Source organism: Crocodylus porosus, unplaced genomic scaffold (assembly GCF_001723895.1).
Source record: "Crocodylus porosus isolate Cpor-Errol unplaced genomic scaffold, CroPor_comp1, whole genome shotgun sequence".
Classification (NCBI taxonomy): domain Eukaryota; kingdom Metazoa; phylum Chordata; order Crocodylia; family Crocodylidae; genus Crocodylus; species Crocodylus porosus.
The window spans coordinates 42,274,529-42,282,167 of record NW_017728931.1 but is presented as its reverse complement, the minus strand read 5'-3'; the positions used below and the strand labels follow the sequence as shown (position 1 = coordinate 42,282,167).

The following is a 7,639-nucleotide window of genomic DNA, read 5'->3' as shown; positions in this document are numbered from 1 at the left end:
CGGACTAGATGATCTGCTCAGGTCCCTTCCGACCCTACCAACTATGAAACTTTTGTTTCTACCCAGGAGAACTTTTACAATCTTTTCTCCAATGCCTGATGAAGGAAGTTTGTGCCCAAGTTTGCAATTAAACAACTTTTTTTGCACAAATCTTGTTGGTCTAATAAAAGGATGATATCTCTACTATGAGTCCTGATTGCTTTTACCCACCTGCTTAGAATACAAATTCATAGCCTCTGGCTCAGACTTTCGAACACACCTAAGGAACGGAGTATCCAAACTCAGCAGGAAGGAACAGAACATTCAAATACCCTACCTGGCTTTGACAACCCCACCTTTCATATTCAAAAGGAAGGCATGGGGAAAGAAGGGTGCAGTTCCCAGTCTGTGTCTGAATACAGAAGATCTGAGAGGACAGAGGTCAAGTCTGAAAAAAATCCAGGAACTAATAATTAGAAGCCACTGGTGGGGACTCTGGGCTTTCACTAGAAGGCACTGGTGGGGACTCTGGGCTTTCACTTCCTTTTGACAAAGTCCTTTCTTTCACCGATGTTGTCTTTTCAACCTTAACCTACAGTAAGAGCTACAAGGCCTACTCTTAAAATAATGATCACAATTCATTTTCTTTACAAATCCCATTACAGGGGACTCGCACAATATTTGTTAACTTGAATGTCTTTTTCAAAGCCCATTGAAGTGGGAATGATGCATTTCAAAAGCGAAAGTGAAAATGGGTCAGAGTTTCTCCACCTGCTAACTTAAGTGAAAAACAAGTTAGAAATGCTTCCTCCCCCTGAAAGACTTACCAAAAGACCATCTAATTTTGGGGGACATTTGGTTAGAGTTGCCTCATTTTTTAGCAAAAGCCTTTCTATTTATAATCAAAGACATCCTCCCACCCCACCCCATTTATAACTGAGCACACAAAAAAACCTTTCTGGCAGCATACTTCTTACATGGAACACACGGGGCAAAGAAGCAGCATTAAACAAAGACAATTTCTCAGGGGATAGCTCAGATTAGTTACCTGCTGCCAGCAAATGTTCTTCTCAACCCTTACTAAACACAAAGTCCATGTGCTCTCCAGATTCAATCCCTTACCTTTTTCCTTGTTTGCTTTCCTGAAAGAAAAACTAAAAAAGACTCGACCAAAATTGCCTCCTCAGACTTAGCAACTTACAGAAATCCTATTAAACTGTTCAGTCAAGCTCTTTTCAAGCTAAAAAGCCCCTCCTACCATCCTTCAAACCAGGAAATGAAGTTAGTCACTTGTCTCAGGGTCAAAAACTACTTTACTTAACCCTTTCTCAACCAAACCAAAACTGCAAACTTAGGGGAGGGGGGAAATCTGCCAGCCTAATTTGCTCACACTCACACTAAAACTAAAAGTCCATATGTTTCTGCCTCCCCCCCCATATTTTCCATCAACATATGCTAGGAAATCCTTTCTATTTAAAATTGTAGAGCTTAGAAAATAGAAGCTAGTTCCTGCCATGCATGTGCCCTATCGTGTTAACAGGAGGTAGAGGCGGAAAAGGTTTATAGCAACTGTCTCCCACCCTTCGCACACAGGTCAGTATGTTTCCTTTTATTACTTATTCCTTGCATCTCTTACAATATGATACATGCTACACCAGCATAAAAGAACACAGAGCCCCTACCCAGAGAGTGTATTTTAGGAGTACGGCAGGCTACCACCAGACCCTAAAACTCAGAAATGGGCCATAAACTTTACTGCCGCTATCAGTGGTTGCACTAAAATGACACTCCTATGAACTGGTATTCATCCATTTTTCTCATTTGATTCTTACTGCCTGACACCTGTGCTTGTTTCAGTCTAGAGCTCCTCCCCCCTTCACTGACCCAGTATGCTCTGGAACCCTCTTTGAACAATCTTGTTACATTTCATTCTTCTACAAGCATTCCAAAGCCAAACGCAGCTATTTCCTAGCAGCCACTAATCTTTTGGCAGCATTAAATTTATCACCATCATGCTTCTCTTTTACATTGCATTTTTTTTTAATTAGTTTAGTTGCTTGAGGTTGTACACACTTTCCCAGTAGCTAGAAATACTATTCGACAGCCTGCTCTTCTTTATCCACCTAATCCGCAATCTCAGGCAACTTCCGTGGTGTCTTCTTCAAGCCAACAAGAAATCACGTTCAGTAATTATTATTTTCACAAGTTTTAACTTCAATGCTTTTCAAGCTTTGCGTAAGTACCTGATCAATGGGCCACTTTAGCATCCCCCCGGGCCCCTGAAGAGTTGGAGGCCACTAATCCCAACACTTTGCTTCTAACAGACCTATGAGTCAGAGCACATCCTTTATTACAGATGATAAAGGAACATACTTTAAAATCTAACTCAGGAAAGGCTCAAGACAGTGCCCTCACTCAGTGAAAGTCAATGCTAGTGACATAGCACCCAAGAGCTAGGATCCTGCTGGGGAGTTTCAAGGGATGTGAAGCCAGTGGAATAAGTCTGAAGGGAATTTGATTTCCCCCCACCTCTATCCAGCATCTATTAAATTCCACTTCATTAAAAAAAAACACACCTCCTTGTTAAAATGAAGAGTTAATTCACTAATGCACACATAAACATAAGTATTATTTCACGAAGACAATAATTGAACTTAGAGCTGATAATAACCTTAAGAAAGAAAATACAGGCAGTCCTCGACTTACAGTGTTTCCAGTTACATTTCACACTTACAACGTTTGTAAATTAACACCCTGTTTCAACTTTCTGACCTCAGTTTCAACTTTACAATGCTTGATCTTACCTGATGCCATGCCCGCGAATAAGTTTGCTGCATCTCCCTGGAGAACATCTGTCCAAACTTCCTTGGACACTTTCTTTAAGAAAGCAGACAAGACTCCAAAAAAACCTGCAGCCAGACTCAAAGCACAAGTAGGATTTCAGGGAAATCGCCACCACTGGTAGCAGTGCCAGCGGCAACCCAGAAATGCTGCCGGCGCTTCTCTCAGGGAGTGCACAGCCAATCTCAGGGGGTGCACGTGCATCTGAATGCACCCCCCCCCATGCATCACCAATGCTCACAGTTGTTACAGTGGGCGTAGAAATATTTTATTTGAACAAGTTACATTGGGAAAGTGATTGAATTAATTTAATTTTTAGAAATAGTCTTATTGTAGTTCTCTTTTCCCTCCTCTTTTCTAAGGACAAAGAATTTCTTCAGTGCATTTTCAATACATTTGAATGTTATCTTTCTGCTCATTTCTGTCCACCTTTTTCCATCCTCCTTTTCTGTGTTACAGATTGTTTCTCCCGGGAGTCTATATTTCTCTTAAGTTTGCTTCTGTTTCCACTTTGCACTTTAATTGCATCACACTAGACACATATGGGTTTTTCCTTGTTTTTGTTTTATTTTAAAACAATTTAAGTGAGCTTGTTACATTGCAAACTAAACTACTTCCACATATAGTTTAGTCTGCAATGTAGCTGCTATTTGTAACTTTATAGCCTTTTAACAGCTTCTCACCCCCACGGACAGAGGGCAAGCCACTGGCAGGCCAAACAGCCTCTGAGCTGGGGGGCTCTTTCCCTATGCGGCCATGGTGCCTCTTGGAGCCACCCAGGTGGGCTACTAGCAGGCCGGATGCTGCCCCAGCTCAGGCTGAGGGAAGAGTTGGATCGGGTTGGGTGCCGCCTCCAAGCTGGGGCAGCACTTGCCTGCTAGCTGCCCACCCAGGTGGCCCTAGGGGGTGCTGCTGCTGCAGACAGAAGAGCCAGGGCCCCCTGCAGCTCAGCCCCCAGCCATGGGAAAGGCAGGCAGGCTCTGCGAAAGGGGGAAAAAAAGATTGGGCCCTTCGCTGCTTCCCTCCCCCACCCCAGCAGAGCCTGCCTATGTGAGCTGCCAGCAGGCTGAGCAGCCCCTGAACTGTAAGGGGCCCTGCTCCTTCCCTCCACGGTGGTGGTGCCCCCTGGAGCCACCCAGGAGGGCAGCTAGTGGGCAGATGCTGCCCCAGCGTGGAGGCAGCACCCAGCCCAATCCAACTCTTCCCCAAGCCTGAGTTGGAGCAGCATCCAGCCAGGAAGTAGGCGGCTCCGGGGGCACCACTGCCATGGAGGGAAAGACCGGGGCCCTCTCTAGCTAAAGGGCCGCAAGTCCCACTGGCAGCTCACCCCCACCCCCCCAGTCATGGGAACGTGGACAGGCTCCACGAAACAAACAAACAAAGACCAAATCCCCCCAAAAAAGGATTGGACTCCTTGCTGTAACAGTGATGGAAGCCCCTCAATTGAAACAGTGGGTTTTAATCATCACAATTAAAAATGCACTGTTTCAGTTTAGGGGACTAAACCCCTGTCATATGTACAAGCACCCTACGCCTCTTTTCCTTTGCCCCTCAAAAGGGGTTCGAATAAAAGGCTGGATCGCTGAACTGCTTCTATTATAGCTGTTGCCCCATGTTTTTTTCATTCCTTTGTTATGAGGAATATTCATCAGCAGGTTTTCCCTCCTGGCCTCATTTTGTTTTCTTTCTCCTCCAAGTCCTATACTCTAACAGTGCTTCCCCCAGGGCTGCTTATTAACAAGGAGATGTGGATCAGGCTTGCCAAAAGCAGAACAGCACCAGGAGCAAGAAAAGCTGAAAAATAACCTAAATGCACACTACAGGTCCAAAGCTACAAAACAAATAAAAATTTTTAAAAAACACCAAAACCACTGGGTTAATCTCACATTTGAATATTCAAGAATGGCAATGCTGTATAATAATAGAGGTATATCTGAGCACCAAGATAGATCCCCTACTTGCACTCTTCAAGGCAGTCAGAGGGTAGGAAGGAAAGGATTTCAACCCAAGGACACCATAAATCATGAGGACCTTGGTGAATCCTTGCTGTGACTTTTTATACAGAACACAAATCAGAGTCAGCTTTGATTGAAGGGAACAATCCCTCATTCATTAGCACATCAGGTAGACTGACCCCTCCTCATCCCACAGGATTTTTCCCAAAGCAGGCAATCATCTTCCCCACCCCCAAGCATGGTTCTGCCCTGGGTACAAAATGTGCTAGTTATACCTCTGCCTGCTATGTAGTCAATGCAAGTTCAAATACATTTTCACATTTATACTCAACTGAACTCATAAAAACAGAATGTGTTTTATCCGATTCATAGATGTTAGGGTCGGAAGGGACCTCAATAGATCATCAAGTCTGACCCCCTGCATAGGCAAGAAAGAGTGTTAGGTTCAGATGACCCCAGCCAGATGCCCATCCAACCTCCTCTTGAAGACCCCCAGGGTAGGGGAGAGCACCACCTCCCTTGGGAGCCCATTCCAGACCTTGGCCACCCCAACTGTGAAGAAGTTCTTCCTAACGTCCAGTCTAAATCTGCTCTCTGCTAGCTTATGGCCATTATTTTTTGTGCCCCCCAAGGGTGCCTTGGTAAGTAGAGCCTCACCAATTCCTTTCTGTGCCCCCATGATGAATTTATAGGCAGCCACAAGGTCGCCTCTCAACCGTCTTTTGCGGAGGCGGAAGAGGTCCAGGTGCCTTAGTCTCTTCTTGTAGGGCTTGGCCTGCAAGCCCTTAACCATACATGTTCAGCTCACGTTAAATACTGAAGTTCACTCATCTCTGGTGCCTGAGCTTCTGGAAAGGCTAGTTAGCTTGTGTCATTAATGCATCTGGCATGCACAGTACAAAATAGCCAACAGGACTCAAGGTTTATGAGGCATTTCAAAGTTGCAGCTCTAATGTTTTATGCTTGTTCAAGTTCCTTTATAAAGCATTCCCATTGTTTTACAAATATTAGCATTTTATTTGGCCAGTGAAATATGAAGTGTCAAATTTAGTCTATTTTCTGATAGGTGAAGCCACTGGTAAAAAAGATTCACCTGGACTCGATAGGTGCCAGCTGTCAATTCTAACCAAAGCATTCTGGCTTAAGGAAACTCTTCCAGTCCTGGTTGAGAACAGCCCTCTAAAATAAGGACTTTGCAACAAAATGAAATGCTTGGATTTGCCCAGTTCTGATATTTGTTTTTTGGACAGACATTAAATAAGTGATGCTTTTCATCAAAATGGAGGTGGTCCATGGCAGTGACTCTTCCCAACACACTGAATCCCATTGATTACCAGTGTCAGCAGGCAAAGATATTGTCACTCTTGACATTTTTTCAAATCGGGGGGGGAGGGGGGCGGGGGGGAACACTGTGAAGTAATTTCTTCACTCAAGTTATTTCTTGACCAGCTAAGGAACCAAAAGACTACCTCATTCAATGTTGGAAAAATCTGGGGAGTGCTCTCAGACAGGTCATTCAATCAATGAACTTCAGTTTGTTTTTCCTGTATGTAGCTACTAATTTGTAACCTGTAAATGGGAGATCATCCAAAAGGATCCTTGGCCTAATCTTAAAGGAATATTACAAAAGGTGGAAGCGTTGCCAGATTACCAAGACTGGATATGGTACAGTCATGTAGGGACAAAAGTCAGGGAGACCCAGAGACAAGCAGCTACAGCTAGTGAGACAGAAAAGACAACAACAAAAAAGTATTCAGTAAGTACATTAGAAGTAAAAACACAGCAAGGAAAATGTAGGTCCCTTACTGAAGGGGAAAGGGAGAGAGACACAGGGAAAGAATCTAATAATGGATGTCACTGCAAAAGCTGAAGTGTTTAATGAGTGGGGGTTACCTAAGTTAGGGTCACCAACCCTCCTGGATTGGCCGGGAGTTTACCGGAATCGGCATCAATCTCCTGGTGACTACTGAAAGCCACCCGGGAAATTGATATTGTGAATGGGTTTCAACAGCACAATTGGTATTACATTATGTTGGGGGTAGGGGGAGAATCTAGAATAGTTTCAGTCAGAGTTGACAACCCTAACCTCAATCCTCACAAAAAAAGTCAACTATCAGATGACGAGCAGTTGTCAGTAAAGGTTGGGGATTAGATAAACTGTTCAGAGCAGGGAAAGGACAGGTTAGAGATGACTTAAAGAAGCTGGGTGTTTTCAGATCACCTGGGCCAGATTAGATTCATCCTGGAGAACTCAAGGAATTGTCCAAGGTAATTGCAAAACTAGAGACTATGACCTCTGAAAAATCATGGAAGACAAGTGAGGTACCAGAAGACCAGAAAAAAGGCAAATATAGTGCCCACCTTTAAAAAAAAGTGAACAAAGAGCTCCAGGGAATTTCAGACCAGTCAGTCTGTTTTAGGAACCTGAAATGAAAATGAAGCATATCATCAAGGAAGCTATTTTTAAGCACCATAGAGCAGGGGCCGTCAACCAGGAGTATGTGGAAAGGTGCTAAGGGATACACGCAGGCAGGTGGGGATAAAGCACCATCACCCCCCACCCCATGGCACCACCTCCCAGGACCAGGACTAGGGGGAGGGCAGCAGCTCCCCTCTGCGGGCCACACAGGCACGGCCCAGCTGGCCAGACCAGGGGGGTAGGGGGAAGCTTGCACACAACTGCTGCCATCCACCACCCCATGTAACCGCCGCATGCAAGCTCCCCCGCTCCATGCCCAGCTGCCGCTGCTACCTCCCTGGGTCCCCATCCGGCCACCACCACCAGAAGGGATACAACTCCTTTAAAAAAAAAAAAAAAAAAAAGTTGAAAACCACTGCCATAGAGAATAAGAAAGCAATAAGGA

At 44.7% G+C, this 7,639-nt stretch overlaps 1 long non-coding RNA gene across 1 annotated transcript in view; it reads right to left on the bottom strand.

Moving 5' to 3' along the window:
* The window catches only part of LOC109316064, a 9,499-nt gene extending 8,266 nt beyond the window's left edge, over nt 1–1,233 (bottom strand). Inside the window, exon 1 of the long non-coding RNA XR_002102659.1 lies at nt 1,102–1,233. This is a non-coding gene — a long non-coding RNA (uncharacterized LOC109316064). The remainder of the gene's footprint in view (nt 1–1,101) is intronic.
* Between the last annotated feature and the right edge of the window lie 6,406 nt (nt 1,234–7,639).